The sequence below is a fragment of the Oryctolagus cuniculus genome, chromosome 6, assembly GCF_964237555.1.
Source record: "Oryctolagus cuniculus chromosome 6, mOryCun1.1, whole genome shotgun sequence".
Classification (NCBI taxonomy): Eukaryota; Metazoa; Chordata; class Mammalia; order Lagomorpha; family Leporidae; genus Oryctolagus; species Oryctolagus cuniculus.
Genome location: NC_091437.1, coordinates 39,357,851 through 39,374,495, shown reverse-complemented (window position 1 = coordinate 39,374,495; position 16,645 = coordinate 39,357,851). Strand labels below are relative to the sequence as shown.

Sequence of the window (16,645 nt, the reverse complement as noted above, 5' to 3'; positions counted from 1 at the left end):
ACTCACCTTCCATTACACCATCACAAGTAATGCACATTCGGGTCTAACTGGATGACTTGAACTTAGGAAAATGTGTCCCACAGTATTCCTTGGTTGTACATAGTATGCCTCTTCATCACTGACTTCCAGCCATTTCTACCCTACCCATCCTTCAGTGCTCCTCTCAAGGTTTTACCTCCAAGAAGCTGTTATCTCTTTCAAGTGGTTCTTAACTCTTTGCTTTGCATTATACTGATTTGTATTCTTGCTTTACCAAAATGTATATTTGTCAAAAGCATGAAGTATCTTGCATTCATGTTTTTCTATTGTTGAAACCCTGGCAATATGTGTGTCACAATGGTAGAAGTTCAATAAATATGTCATGGATTAAGTTGGCTTCACAGTCTAATGTACGGACCAGACAACAGTTCTAAATAGAACCATGCTCAGAGCCAAAATACTAAATCACATTTCAGACAGGGATATTTGAACTTCAATTGTCCATTTAATCAGTTGTTCTAATAATGCCATGCCTGCTGTGTATGTGGTAGAAGAAGCCCCCTCTGGGTCTCAGGGACAGCTGATGCTGAAGCAGGCAAGTTCTAACATTTAGTTGCACCATACCCTTAAATTGAATGAATGACCCCATTGATCAAAGACAATATTGGTCTCTGACATCATCATTTACCAACTTAATAGTCATATTCAAAATGAATTGACATTAAAAAGAAGTAAAAACAAAATTCCTTGCAAATTACAATCTAACTTTAATTAACCTCTTATGACAGTTCATGCTGTTAAAGCAGAATTCTCTCTTCACTTGAGGATTAAACTGAAAAGACATAACAAAACCCCAGAATGAAAGACAAATGAGTTTGCTTCTTTCATTTAAAAGGAGACATTCTTAAATGAGAATCTAGCAGAGTCACTGTACATAACTTCAGTTCCTAAGGACCAGCACTGGAAGTGCTCCTGGAGCTGGTCAACGGATGGACAAAGAAGCAATGCTAAACCTGAAGATAACAAGTTGGTTACTTGATAAACTTAGTCTCTTTTTATTTGTTCCTCATTTAACTTTTTCTCTTACAACTAGCATTAAAAATTATCATTTACTCATTAATTCTTTTGTTCACAAAATCTTCACTTAGTGTCCATTTGAAAATATGCATCAGGCCAAGTTATGAATTTCCTAGCCTGGAAAGTTTACATCTAGTAGAAGAGATGACTATCCTAGAAACCCCTACCAAATAAATTATTTAAATCTAATTGGTATGTGTGTTACAAAACACAAATAGGAGCATTATAATGCAATGTAAAAAGGAATTCCAGCTAGTCAGAAGACAAAAATATTTAATTTAGTCATATGTCAAGGCTTAGTTTGGCTTTTTAAAAACACAGTAAGTTTAAAAAGGGGGAAAAAGTGCTCACTGCGCTGTGCTTATATACAAACATACACATACACAAACATGAAGCACGTATCTTGAAATAAAAATGGAATCAAGCAAGTATTAGAGTTAGCTTATACACAAAATAAGTAGAACAAAGGGATAAATTTAAACTAAATTGGTCAATGCTACTTATGGTTGATGTCAGGACCTTTTACATGAATTCCTTGTGATCTCTGAATTTTGGAATAATAAGAGAAGAGTCCAGTTTCTATTATTCATCAAATATTGGTAATTTAACTCTTCTGAAATCAGAAAGTGACTTATGGGCTCTCCAGTAATCTACATACTTAGTGAACTCCCAAGCAGTGACATTCAGAATGTTGCTTCTCAAATTAGTTTCTCTATCACAAAGAAATAACATATATTCTTAATCTGAGACTTGTGAACAAATGTCAGGAGGTTCAAGAATTCCCTTTAGTTGTATTCAAAATTCTTAGTGTGTGCTTTTCTCCTGCCTTGGCAAGATTTGTTGCTTTGATTAGCTCCTCAAAGTAGTCTGGGACTCACAATATTATAACTATTGTAAAGTGCTCTTAAGTATCACATTAAATCTTTTTCTTAATGGATGAGTTTTAATTGAATCAAGGCATTACAGGATAATTAAAAAGTATCATTATTCCAACATAAGATTCCAGTATTTGTATCATCTATTCAGGGGCATGCCGGTGCTTATTCAAAAAGTTATTGCTTATGCAAAAAATTATTGCTAAATATTTAGAAAATTTGGAGCCTGTTGTCAAATGACTGATAACTTAAAATCAGTCACAGCAGAAATATTTATACCACTGAAACTGGCAACACTGAAAATCAAAGCTTTTTTCTCCTCCAGAGAGCCAGCTTATCAACGCACTGCTGGCTATTAATAAGTTGGCATTCTTCCATATTTCTGTGAAATACGTGATTTGTTTTTAGAACAAATGCTCGATAACACTGTTATAATTATAGACCACTTAAAGTTGTGGTTAACTCCTTGTCACAGTCAATAGACTAGATTTTTGACCCAGAGGTACCAGATGAAATAGGGTAAAGAATGCTAATTATGACATGAAAGCCTCATCAGCATTTTATAATTAATCTAGAGTGGAAGTATTATTCTTGGATGGTGTCCATTAATATTAGTACAGAAAATAGCAACACATCTACTTGTTATCTTCCCTTTACATCTGTTTTCAGATTTCCCACAGGACTCACTGTAAAGTATGCAAATTTTCCACAGCCTCCTCTACTTAGCAGGAGGCTGCTTCTTTTTTTCCATGTGGAAATGCACTATAAAGCCCTAAGAAGGATGCTTGAAGTTACACCAGCTTATGCAAACTAAGCCAAGCAAACAACTGGGTTGTTTCATCCAGCCTGTTTGCTCTTTTTCTGCCCCCATCCCTTTTAAAACATTAAAACATTAAAAATTACACATTAATACTGAATTTCGGGAACATTTTCCAAGTAATGCCAATGTTTGGAAGTTTTAACTAATCAAAATTTAGCCTAGAAACTGAGGCACATACCTAAGCCATCCTATTGCCAGTGAAATAAATAAATAAGTAAACAAACACACACATATCAGGAAAAATGTATCCTATAAAGTCAGTTAACTATAATGGCAGGCCAAGCTGGTTAAGCAAAAAGACTAAGAAAATCAATTTATTCTTCTCAAAGATATGAAATATTTATATGCTAAGAAACTCATGTTAATGCATAAATAAGAATGATTTGTGAAAAAATGCATTTTGAAAGTGGATCTTAGCAAGGTTTAGATAAAGCATGCTTATTTGAATATTGTCCTAACAGAAGGAATATCTAATGATAGTTCATACTTCCCTTGGTATATGTTGAAAATGTTAGTATAGATCCTGATGTTATTATAAATCTTTTAATAGAAACAAAGCATTTAAGTTCATGATGTCCAAAGACAATATTAGCTCACTGAGTCTTCACAGATTTATTGAGAGACAAGTACTGTCATCATCTTCCCTATATAACTGAGAGAGTAAGGCTTAGCCTCACTTTACACATAAGAGAATCAGACAAGCAGCCACAGATCCTGAAACACGTGACAGTCCGTATTTGTACCTCATTCACACTTCTGCAGCTTACTTGGGCGAGTTCCCAGGCTAGGGCACTAACAAGAGCTCACTGACCTCCTGGAGTATGTACATCTCACAGAAAGCAACTCGCTCGGTCATTGCAACTAGGGAGTCCAGAAGTATACTCACTCCCTAGGAGGCCATAGTTCCAGCAATACTGAGATTTATAACAGTATCAGAAGGGTACTTCAGAAGGGTCTTGAAGAATCAGGACCAAGGCCAGTGCTGTGGCATAGAAGGCACTGTGGTATAGCAGGTAAAGCCGCTGCCTGCAGTGCCAGCATTCCATGTGGGTGCCAGTTCGAGCCGAGGATACTCCATTTCTGATCCAGCTCTCTTGGGTGATGACCGAAGTCCTTTGGTCCCTGCACCTGTGTGGGAGACCTGGAAGAGGCTCCTGGCTCCTGTCTTTGGCTTGGCCCAGCACTGGCCTTTGCGGCCATTTGGGGAGTGAGCCAGCAAATTAAAGACTTTTCTTTCTCTCTCTGCCTCTCTGTAACTCTGCCTTTCAAATAAATAAAAAAATCTTAGGAGATGTACAGTTCGGCACATGCTCAATTGGACTTACCCCTAATGGTAAAGTTAGAAATGTGCCAGGGGATTCCAATTCAATCCCATCAAGGTGGTATGTACCAATACCATCTCACTAGTCAAAGTGATCAGTTTCGGTTCAAAATTGATCATAATGATAGGATTAAGAGTCAAAGGGATCACATAAACAAGTCTAGTGTCTGCTAATACTAACTGATAGAATTAAAAAGGAGAGAACAATCCAACATGGGAAGCGGGATACACAGCAGACTCATAGAATGGCAGATGTCTTAAACAGCACTCTGGTCTCAGAATCTGCCCTTCAGGCATGGGGATCTGGCTAAAAAGCCCATGAGAGCACTTCAGGCATGGAAAGCCAAGACACTGTGGCCAAAAAAAAAAAAAAAAAAAAAAAAACAACAACAAAAAACACAAAAACCTAAATGAAAGATCTCTGAGATCCCAGTGGAAAGAATGGGCCATCAGAGAAGGAGTTCTCTGATGGGAGGAGAGAACTTCCACTTTGACTAAGGCCTTGTCTAAATAAGATCAGAGTTGGCAAACTCAAGAGGCTTTCATAACCTTGGCAGCTCCTGACAGGAGCCTTGGGTGATTACTGACATAAATAAGAGTGTCAATTGTGAAATCAACAATGGGAGTCACTGTGCACCTACTCCCCATGTAGGATCTCTGTCCTTAATGTGTTGTATTATGTGAATTAATGGCATAACTATTACTCAAACAGTACTTTATACTTTGTGTTTCTGTGTGGGTGCAAACAGTAGAAATCTTTACTTAGTATATACTAAATTGGTTTTCTGTATATAAAGATAATTGAAAATGAATCTTGACGAAGAATGGGATGGGAGAGGGAGTGGGAAATGGGACGGTTGCAGGTGAGAGGGTGGTTATGGGGAGGAAAGCTGCTATAATCCAAAAGTTGTACTTTAGAAATTTATATTTATTAAATAACAGTTAAAAATAAATAAATAAATAAATCTAAAAAAACTTAAAAAAAGAACTAGGACCAAGGACAATTATTTAGTAAGTAGCAGAGCTGGAGTTTGAATCCAGAACTCTCTGCAAAGATAATATATTATAATAATAATAGATAATATAATAATAAAAATAATGCTACACTGACTCCACATGGGGGCTTTTAGCTCACTGACATTGCTCACAACACCTGTCAATTGAATCCCATCTGTAAACACACCTCCTCATGGGTTCCCCACTCAGTTATTAACAGGGATCAGGGAGCAAGCAGTACACACAAGACAAGGACACCAAAACTAGATGCCTGGATTCAAATCCTGGCTATGTCAATAATGAACTGTAAGTTTTTGGCCAGGTTACCTAATTTTTCTGTGGAGAATTTCCATGCATGCCTATAAGATGGAGGAAATGACAATGCCTTTATCATGGTCTTTATATGCATTTCAAATAAATTATTATATTATTTGTACTGTTCTTAGGACAGTACCTGGGACTTGAGAAGTGCTATAAAAAGTGTTTCTAGAAAAATGATACATAAGAATGAGTATTTAGTGAGGCTGGCACTGTAGCGCAGTGATGCCAGCACCCCAGTCTGAATACTGGCTGTTTCACTTCTCATCCAGATCCCTGCTAATGTACCTGGGAAAACAGGGGAAGGTGGCCCATGTGGCAGACCAAGATAGAATTCCATGCTCCTGGCTTCAGCCTGAGCCAGCCTAGACCAACTGGGTCAGAAGATAGCCCAAATATTGGGGCCCTTGCCATCCATGTGGGAGACCTGGATAAAGCTCTTGGCTCCTGGCTTTGGCCTGCCCCAGTGCTGGTGTTGCAGCCATATGAGGATGGAAGATCTCTCTCTCTCCCTCCCTCTCTCTCTCTCTCTCTAACTCTGACTTTCAAAACAAATAAATCTTAAAAAAAAAAAAATGGGCACCTACTGTCTCATGAAGTTTTTTTTAAAATTAACAGATATATAAAAATTGTACCTATTTATGGGGCACCAAATGATGTTTCAATACATGTACATTTTGCATAATCTTCAACTCTGAGTAAAGCTCTCTATCTCTTCAAATATTTATCAGCTCTTTAAACTGAAAATATTTAAAATCCTCGATGTTAGCTTTTTTTAAAAAATGCAGCACATTATTTTATCTATTAACTGCATTTCATTTGCTTTACAGTTTTGAGAGAATGTTACTCTTTTTGACAGAATTCTCCACATCAGGAACTTTGTAAGGGTTTTTTTTTTTTTCTTTTCTTTTTTTTTTTTTTGGTAGTCATTTCCACCAGATCAATGAGCTATCCAGGATTCCATAACCAATTACTAACATTTCATTCATAATGAAGGCAAGAATATGTATTAAAGATTGCTTCTGTGTTACATGAAAGATTAATCAATATTACGATAGGGCAGTCAGCAAAACAACAAGGAGCCAGGTCGCAAAGGCAGCTGAGCATATTAATTGCTTTTGAATGCATTGGCCTGTTTTCATCTGGAGAATTAAGTGCCTGAAATTTGGCTCTCAGAACCAGAGACATAGGGCTAAGGATACAATTCATATATATGATCATTCTTGTGAGATACCAAGTTCACAGAATAACACAGAGGCAAATGAATACACCTTGAAAATCAGGCCAAATATAAACCACCTGTGAACACTGAGCTACATCTAAAAACATAGAAAATAAAAAGTCCTTATCCTCAATCTGCTGAATCTCCGGGTATTCAGGTTCACAGCAAAAAGGAAGTTTTATGTATTCATTCATGAGCTATGTTAACTCTGGTCCTGATTGAATGGAGACACGTGGGCTGTTCTGAACTACTTGACTTATGAAATGGACAGAAGTGTAGAAAATGGAGACTTCAAGACCATCTAGCTTAACAGTCCTTTTACATATAAATAATACTTATTGATACTTTTCTAGCTTCTGTAATAAAAGCCTTAAATTTAACATCCAATTTAACCTTCCCAGCAACCGTAGAAGCAGGTATTGTTATAATCCCCATCCAAAAGAAGAAAAACACATGGAAAGGGAGAAGCAGTCTATTTGAGCTCACACAGTAAGTACTGAAGACGAGGCTAACGGGATCCAAGTCTAGACCTCCAGACCCCAGCTACAAACACACAGCTAAGCACAACCAGAGGACGTGGCTGGCCCAGAACAAAACAGCAAGTGACAAGGATGACTTGAGAACTTGCTCCTCCTGGCTCAAGTCCGCAGCTTCCTTCCCTTCCCTCACTTCCTCGGAAGGAAGGAAGATACCTGCACATTATGTAACTTAGAAAATGGAGCACCATCTAAAAACAGCATTATTGCTCTTTAGCGTATAGATTTCATCTTCATACCCCACCAAAGAGAACTGCATCCACAGACTTATCTTTCTCATTTTCAAAGGAGGCTGTTAGAGACGCAAAGGTAAAAAGGAAGAGACAACAAAGGGGCCCCTCCTGGAATGTGGAATGTTTTCTTAACACAGCTGGGAAAACAGCCTGAGCTAGAAAGCAAGTGTGATAATAAGAGACATAAAGAATTTCAGTGATTAGTGGGAAGAAAAGCAGGCTCCGATGCCAAGGCCACGCAGGTGGCCAGGTGGCGGGAGTTCTGGGTGACCCAGCCCCAGGGGCATGACGAAGACACAACAGCTCTCACCACTACCACCATCCCCAAGGTTGAACTTTATCTCTGTCCTGTAAAATTCAGAACCAAATGGGAGAAATGGGAGATAAGAAGGCAGGGTGAGCTCACCACACAAGAAACACTTTTCCTAAAGCAGCTTCTACAAACTTTCCAATGGGTGGAAAACCCCAGGTCCTTTCCTATCACTGGGTTTTTCCTGCTGCAGGAGCCTCCCCCAGCTGCTTTCCTGGGAGCTTTCCCTCTGTTCTTTCAATCCCTCCGCTCTTTTCAATGAAATTCTTTTGCTACAAGTTGCCTTTGCCTTTTGTTCATGCTTTGTGGCAGTTAGAGCAAGTTCCCCTGGTTCACTTCAGCCATAACATGTTGGTGTACCGGCTGTTAATCAAATCCCTCCACTATCAACTCTAACAATTTGATTAGCTTTAAAATTAGTTTATATTCCCTACATACCTCCCGATTATTTACAGCAAAAAGGATACAGTTTTAAAATATGCCTAGGTAACAGTGAAATGGTTTAGGTTTACACTTACACTAAAAAATGCAATCTAAAAATCACACTTGAAAGTTCTGAGAATCTAGTTGTGATCCATCTCCCGTAATTTTTACTCACTGTAGTTCTCTTTTCACCATGATGTAAATTTCAAAAATTGCACTTGAATTTGTTAACAATGGCAAGGAAAACTTTATTCAACATGATTTGAATAGAAGAGAAAGGCTGAACTCAAATGTAACCAGGCCAAGTGAAGATTTATAGCCAACAGGGTAGAGGGGAAGAGAAACAGGTCCTGGTGGAGAGAAAAGCTTGGTTAGAAAAAAGATGAGTGGCCGGCGCCGTGGCTCACTAGGCTAATCCTCCACCTAGCGGCGCCGGCACACCGGGTTCTAGTCCCGGCCGGGGCGCCGGATTCTGTCCCGGTTGCCCCTCTTCCAGGCCAGATCTCTGCTGTGGCCAGGGAGTGCAGTGGAGGATGGTCCAGGTGCTTGGGCCCTGCACCCCATGGGAGACCAGGAAAAGCACCTGGCTCCTGGCTCCTGCCATCGGATCAGCGCGGTGCGCCGGCCGCAGCACGCCGGCCGCGGCGGCCATTGGAGGGTGAACCAACGGCAAAGGAAGACCTTTCTCTCTGTCTCTCTCTCTCACTGTCCACTCTGCCTGTCAAAAAAAGAAAAGAAAAGAAAAAAGATGAGTGGAAAGGAACTAGCTGTGTATCAAGGTGGGGAGATTCTCTACAAACCAACTTGGCAGGAATTTTTTTCTACACTCTACTCAGTAGGTCAGAGATGGGGAGCAAGAAGGCACCTTGCCAAAAAGGGCTCAAAAAAGTCTAACTAAAGTTTGGTCAAGGACAATCTCCTTGTCCATGATGAATCTAGGAGTTGATGGTGCCCATAGGAGGAAGCTGCAGCCAACAGAAAGATGTCCAGGGGCCGGCATTGTGGCACTTGACTATGCCAGCATATCAGAGTCCCAGATGTTCTGCTTCCAATCCAGCTTCCTGCTAATGCACTTCCTGCAAATGGGGTCTAGTGGACTTCGTGCTAATGCACTCAGAGACAGCAGATGACGCCCAAGTAGCTGAGCCCCTACCACCCGTGTGGGAGACCTGGATAGAGTTCCTAGCTGGTGTTGCAGCCATTTGAGAATGAACCACTGAATTTAAGTTCTCTCTAGATAGATAGATAGATAGATAGATAGATAGATAGATAGAACGAACCCTCTCTCTTGTGTGTGTGTGTGTGTTGCTCTGCCTTGCAAATAAATAATTCTTTAATAAAAATTGTATTGCAAAAGAAAAACATCCCATGTGTTGACAAGTACCAGTCCCTGAGGAAAGATGATTAGAAATGTGCTTTAACTGAAACTCTCTTCTTCACTCTCAATTCTCTCCCCTTAACGGTTTTCATGACCACCTTTTCTATTATTATAAATCTCCTCTGGACTTACATTAGCCAGGGGTTTCCACAGAAACAGAATTATTGAACAAGAACCAGTAAAATGGTTAGATGGCTAGGGATACAGATTAGGTTAGATTTAGATCAATAATTATAATGAATGGCTCACAAGGCTGTAGGCTGGGAACTCCCAAAATATTTAGTTGGCAAGTTAAAGCCCCAGGAGAGCCAGTCCGAGCCTGAAGGTCTGAGAATCAGGTGAGCTGATGATACAAGTTCTAGTCCAAGGGCAGGAGGAGGTCAGAGTTTCAGCTCAAACAGGAAGGAGAAATTCCTCCTTCTCAACTTTTTTGTCCTAGTCAGCTCTTCAGCTGATTGAATGAGGCCACTCCCAACAGCAAGGCGATTGAATTTCAGGATCTGGAGAAAATGGCAGTATAGCAGCGGGAGGTTCCAAGTCGTGCGAGGAAAAATGGATAATCAGTTACCAGAGGGGATATAAGCCAATGGCAGAAACACGAGAAGTTGGTGCAGAGTGGCTCAGGAGTCCACCAGAGACTGCTCAGGTCCACACTGGGAGAGCCTAGAAGAGGGAGAGGTAGTGAGCGTGCAGCAAAGGGGCGACGCAGAGACGGAGCAAGGAGACAGGTGCTGTACCCAGAGAATCAGGTGAGAGGTAGCCAGCCCATGGAGCTGCGAACAGTGGCAGGCAGGCAAACTTGGCGAACTGCACTGCATTTGAAACTCCAAGCATGAAGAAGGAAAAATTGTAGGGCAATGGGCAGAGAGGTTGGCCATGCCACGTTCCTTCTGTGCCTCCCCCTCTCCCCCCAGGCCTGACCTACAGCCAGTGGCGAGAAGCCATATTGATTGTTCACATTTTCAAGTCTAAGCAGGAGACCTCTGCATCTGACTCCCGTGCACACACTCATCAGTTGCGGGGCCCACCTCACAACATGCCCCACCCAGGAACAAGGATCACAACATTTCAAAGTGATTTCCTCCCCACCACTCAAGCTGTACAACAAGGAGTAGTCCTAAACAGTGAAAAACCGGAGCTCCTCTCATGCACCAGTGAGAAGTGCGCCTGGCCCTAAGTAGGCAGGGCTTACTGCACCATAGCCCTGGTACCTGCTTCCATCACAATCCAGAAATAAACAGAGCTCGAGGAGGCAAGGCTGGGCGCTTCCACTTGCAACACACAGACACACAGCAGCTCATTGAAGAAGGAAACCTATTTAAAAATAAAATCAACCAGAAATGCCAAAGAACAAAGGAAAAATCCTGAATAAGAATAAGGAAGACTTTATAAATTCGCCAAAGGACCAATATAATTCCTCAATAATGGAGACTGAAGAAGGGATAGAGGATATGCCAGAAAATGAATTCAGAAAATTAATAGTCACATTACTCAGAAGTAATCAGAAACAAATTCATGATCCAAATGAAAATCACTCCCGAGAAATTGAGATTTTAAAGAGAAGCCAGAATAAATACTGGAAATGAAGAATTCAATAGACCAAATAAATAATGCAGCGGAATCTCTTAGCAACAAAATAGTTGAAACAGAAGAAAGAGTATCAGAACTAAAAGACAAACTTCTGTAAATAATAAAATCAGACCAAATACAAGAAGAAGAAATTAGAAAACTAAAAATCATGGTTGGTGAGTTACAAGATTCTATCAAACAACGCAACTTACAGATACTAGGAATTCTGGAAGGTGTAGAAAGAGAGAAGGGATTAGAAGGCCTTCTTCATGAAATAATAAAGGAGAATTTCCACAATTTGGAGAAAGAATGAGACATCCAAGTACAAGAAATACACAGAACTCCCAATAGGTAAGACCAGAAAAGAACTTCACCATGGCACATTGTAGGAACTCAGCTCAGTGAAACAGAAAGAAGAGATATTAAAATGTGCATGAGAGAAATGACAAAGTACATGCAGAGGAAACCCAATTAGACTCACCTGCACATCTCATCACAAACCCTACAGGCAAGGAAACAATGGCAAGACATATTCCAAGTTCTAAGACAAAAACACTGCCAACCCAGAATACTGTACCCTACAAAACTCTCATTTATGAACAAAGATGAAATAAGGATCTTCCACAAGAAGCCGAAATTCAAAGAATTTGTAACTACATGCCCCGCCTCTACATAAGATGCTCAAGCATGTTTACATACAGAAACAGGAACATCAGACCAGACAAGGATGCCCACTCTAACCACTGCTGTTAAATATAGTACTGGAAGTTTTAGCCAGAGCCATTAGGCTAGAGAAAGAAATTAAAGGGATACAAATTGGGAAGGAGTCCCTCTTTGCAGATAATATGATTCTTTAGTTAGGGGATCCAAAGAACTCTACTAAGAGACTATTGGAACTTATAGAAGAGTTTGGCAAAGTAGCAGGATATAAAATCAATACACAGAAATCAATAGCCTTTGTATACACAGGCAATGCCATGGCTGAGAAAGAACTTCTAAGATCAATCCCATTCACAACAGCTACAAGAAAAGTCAAATACTTTGGAATAAATTTAACCAAGGATGTCAAAGATCTCTAGAATGAGAATTATAAAACATTAAAGAAAGAAATAGAAGTTGCAAGTAAGGAGAAAATCTGCCATGTTCATGCATTGGAAGAATAAATATGATCAAAATGTCCATTCTTCCGAAAGCAATTTACAGATTCAAAGCAATACCAATCAAATACTAAAGACATTCTTCTCAAATCTAGAAAAAATGATGCTGAAATTCACATGGCACCACAGGAGACCTCGGATAGCTAAAGCAATCTTATACAACAAAAACAAAGCCGGAGGCATCACAATACCAGATTTTAAGACATACTACAAGGCGTTATAATCAAAACAGCCTGGTACTGGTACAAAAACAGATAGATAGACCAGTGGAACAAAACTGAAACACTAAATCAATCTAAACATCTACAACCAACTTATATTAGATAGACCAATGGAACAGAAATGAAACACCAGAAATCAATCCAAGCATCTACAACCAACTTATATTTTACCAGGGAGCTAAAACCATTCCCTAGAACAGGGACAGTTTCTTCAACAAATGGCGCTGGGAAAACTGGATTTCCACATGCAGAAGTATGAAGCAAGACCCCTACTTTACACCTCACACTAAAATCCAAACATGGATTGAAGATCTAAATCTATGATCCAACACCATCAAATTCTTACACGAATTATCTACTCGTGTGAATGAGACCCCAGTGGAAAGAAGGGGTCATCAAAGAAGGATGTACTTTTCTCTGAAGGGAGGTGAGAACTTTCACTTTGCTTATGGCCTTGTCTAAATACAATGGAGTTAGTGGTCACAAAAGGTTTCCATAGCCTTGGCAGCTCAAGGCAAGAGCCTTGGGTGATCACTGATGTCAAAAATAAGAGTGTTAATTGTTAAATCAACAGCAGAAGTCACTGTGCACTTACTTCCCATATAGTACCTTTGTCCTTAATGAGTTGTACTATGATAATTAACTACAAAACTTGTTCTCAAACATTATTTTTTACATTGTGTGTGTGTGTGTGTATGTGCTAACTGTTGAAATCTTTACTTAGTATACAGTTGGTCTTCTGTATATAAAGATAATTTAAAATGAATCTTAAAGAAGAATGGGATGGGAGAGGGAGTAGGAGGTAGAACAGGAGTTGGGGGAGGGAGGGTGGATATAGGGGAAAAACCACTATATTCCTAAAGTTGCACCTATGAAATTGTATTCATTAAATAAAAGCTTTAAAAAATAGCAAGGCAATCTGTTTTATCCAGTCTACCTATGCAAATAAATCCAATTATTAGTCTAATTCTAAAATACATTCACAAACACACCCAGAATAATGTCTGACCAAATGTGTAGTTACCCTGTGGTCCAGTCAAATGGAAACATAAAATTAACCCACATGAAACCCATTTTTCTATCACACCATCACTTTTGAGGCTCCTGGAATTTTTCTCTATTAGTTTCCTTTTTTTTTCCTATGGAATCAGTATGATTCATGCTTAGCATAATTAGTGTCCCTTCCCCACCCCAATCCTGACTCCATCACTATTAACACCCTTTCTCACCAAGGCCTCCAATTTCTACCTCAAAATATCACTTCTGTTTTAAATTTTGAAATATGGAAGCAGGTTTTAGCCAGAGGATGGAAGTTGCCTCATCTCTCTCTCTCCCTTGTTCTGTGTTTGACTCTCTGGTTTTTCTTTCCTTCTGGCTACCACATTCTTAAAATTTCAAATGAAAATACAGAAACTCATAACATGATGGCGTTTTGTTCCAATAAAGCCATAATAAATTGAAATTATCATTTGTTGCAAATGCATTGCACCAATTGAACTCTATAGCTTAGCAACACAGTGAACTGCAGCTTATTGGTTGTTTCTCCCATTAGTATATGGCTGCCTGGGAGCTGAGGTTCACTACTGCTGCCAGGCTTCTGCTCCTAAACAGCCTAGGAAAACTTCAACTTACAAAACTTGAAGTATGGATTCTACCAAACGCATATTGTTTTCATATGATCATACAGTAAAAAAAAAAATCAAAGTTGAAAAATTGTAAGTAAGGGACTATGTATATGTATTCTTGAATGTTATTAACACTTGTATATTAATTTATAGATTTGTTTTCTTCATGAAAAAAATCAAGATGTTTGCCATTAAAAGAAATACCTTTTGCAAGTTTCATTAAGATTTCATCTGCCTAGTTGCATGGTCCCCAATTTATGAAGACATTATTGCCTCCTGGCATCTAGTCCGTAGAGGCCAGGGATGGTATTCTACAGTGCCTGCAGTCATGCCCCCTTCCTACTATAACAAAGAATTATCTGATCCAAAATGTCAATGGTGCTGAGGTTTAGAAAACTCTGATATGGAGAAAAGAGCACTAGGCCCTCTTATAACAGAATTTAATTTATATATTGGAAAACAATGTCCATACTAGAAGGGATGTCCAAGGTAATCAAACCACTTCTCCTTGTTTACACAGAAATAAAAAGGTACAGAACTTACAGCATGGGCCTAAGATGGTGCAGCTGGTCAGCAGAGAGGAAGGGCTTCCTCTCACATCTGCCTGTAAAACCAATCCAGCTAACTGGTTAATAATGCCTTATTAATTATTCAAATTAAAAATAAAAAACATGTAGTCATAAAATCTTTATCTAAATCAGGCACACTGTACAATGGACCCTTGCAATGATCCCCACCTCTTGGTGTTCCTATCTTTGTACAATCTCCCTCCTTTGAGTGTTGGCCGGACTGACTGACTTATTTCTAATGATTAGAACATAGCAGAATGGGTGCAAAGTCACTTTCAACATTAGGTTACACAAAGACTACCTTCTGTCCTGAGTACACTCTCTCTATAGCTCCCTCTGGAAAATTCAGTTGCTGGTAAGTTTGATAGATTTCCCCTAGTAAAGGTTGGGGGTGACTGCAACCCTTTGGGTATTTGACTTCAGTCTTATGAGAGGCCTACCGGCAGCTAAACCACACCAAAATTCCTGACACACAGAAACTATGAAATGATAAAAATAGGTTGTTTTAAGTCATTAATGTTGATAGAAGTTAGTATTCTTATAGTAAAAAAATATAGTGATCTAATAAGCTTGAATTGTTTAAAAGAATAATTCCAGTATCAGTATAGCTTGGGAACCCAAGAATTTTCATACTATCTTGGGACCTTCTTACTGAACTGAACTGACTGAAAATAATCAAGCAGCCATTATAGAATTGACTCAAATGTTATTCAGCCTGAATCCGCTATGGGCATATTTGCTGGTGATTTTTGTAATCTGCATGTTTTCACTTCCCTGGGCATTACAGAAAAAATAAAAATGAAACAAAATCTAGTTGCCTATAATTCATATTCTGTTTATTTATTCACCAGAAGAGATTGTCATTTACAAAGAGAAATAGCTCAACATCACAAGGGTATTGCTTTTACTTACATCCATGTACTTGCAAAGGAAATACTGATGACTCCCTAGAGATACTAAAAAAATACTTTACTACCCCCAAGTGGACGTATCAGTTATTTGTACAGAAATAAAGTGTAAAATTGGCATTGTCATCCACCAAAAAAATGGTATGCAATGATTATACATCAGACTCCGAGTCTCCGAGCTGCCAAAGACTTTAAAATTTAGAACCTTTAAATTTAGAACCCTACAACCATTGAGCTCTTTGAATTCCCCCAACAATCTGTCTTTTGCTTGTACATTTTTAGTTATGTAAGTTTACTACTACCAAGATACTCATTCTCTTCACACAGCTCCAGCTGAGTTGTTCTAGTAAGTCTTCATTTGTTTGAGAAACTGTCTGCAAGCCATGCAAGATCTCTCATGCCATCTACACATTCTTATTGATGTCTTCTATTTCCAAAAACCCGATGACACAACTTTCCAGACAGCATAGAACTAGATTTTAATCTTTTGGGGCCCTACCCTAAAAAGTCCTCCAGTTGTTGTTTCCCTTTGGAAATGATTCAACCAACCCTGACATTTACAGGTACTTCAAAAAAAGCTGATAGACAGCAAGCATCTGGCCTACCAGAGTCATGATGGACTCCCTGGATTCAAAACCAGGTTTCAAATATTGACCCCAGCTTCCTGTGAATCCAAACCCTGGGAGGCAGCAGGTGATGGCTCAAGTAATTGGGTTCCTGCCACCCTTGTGGGAGACCTGGATCATGTTTTCAGCTGCAGGCTCTGGACTCAGGCCCTGGCCTTTGCAAGTATTTGGGGAGTTAACCAGCAGAATGGAGTGCTTGCTCTCCCCCACTCTCCCAGGTCTCTCTGATTCTCAGAAAATATGGAGAGAGAGAGATAGCTAGACAGACAGACAGACAGATAAATAGAAAGCTAGATAATGTGGAAAATGTAAATAACAGGCTTATTCGGGTTTACAAAATTTTGAAATCCATACATATAAAAAATCTTCAAAAGTTCATAAAAATGTATATTATGAAAATACTATACATGAATTCCAAAATTTTGTTAACCAAAATAATCTTTTAGGTCCACTTGTCTACAAATGTTTTCAGGTACCCTTGT

At 39.2% G+C, this 16,645-nt stretch overlaps 1 protein-coding gene across 32 annotated transcripts in view; it reads right to left on the bottom strand.

Annotated features, from left to right (window-relative positions):
* LOC138850199 (uncharacterized) overlaps positions 1-16,645 on the bottom strand; it is a 458,403-nt gene that overhangs the window by 289,354 nt on the left and 152,404 nt on the right. For 3 of the 32 annotated variants that reach the window (XR_011389855.1, XR_011389857.1, XR_011389848.1), the window contains exon 5: positions 14,604-14,664. The exons of the other annotated variants lie outside the window; for them this stretch is intronic. The gene's annotated coding sequence lies outside the window, so the exon portion shown is untranslated. The remainder of the gene's footprint in view (positions 1-14,603; positions 14,665-16,645) is intronic. 32 annotated transcript variants of the gene reach the window in all.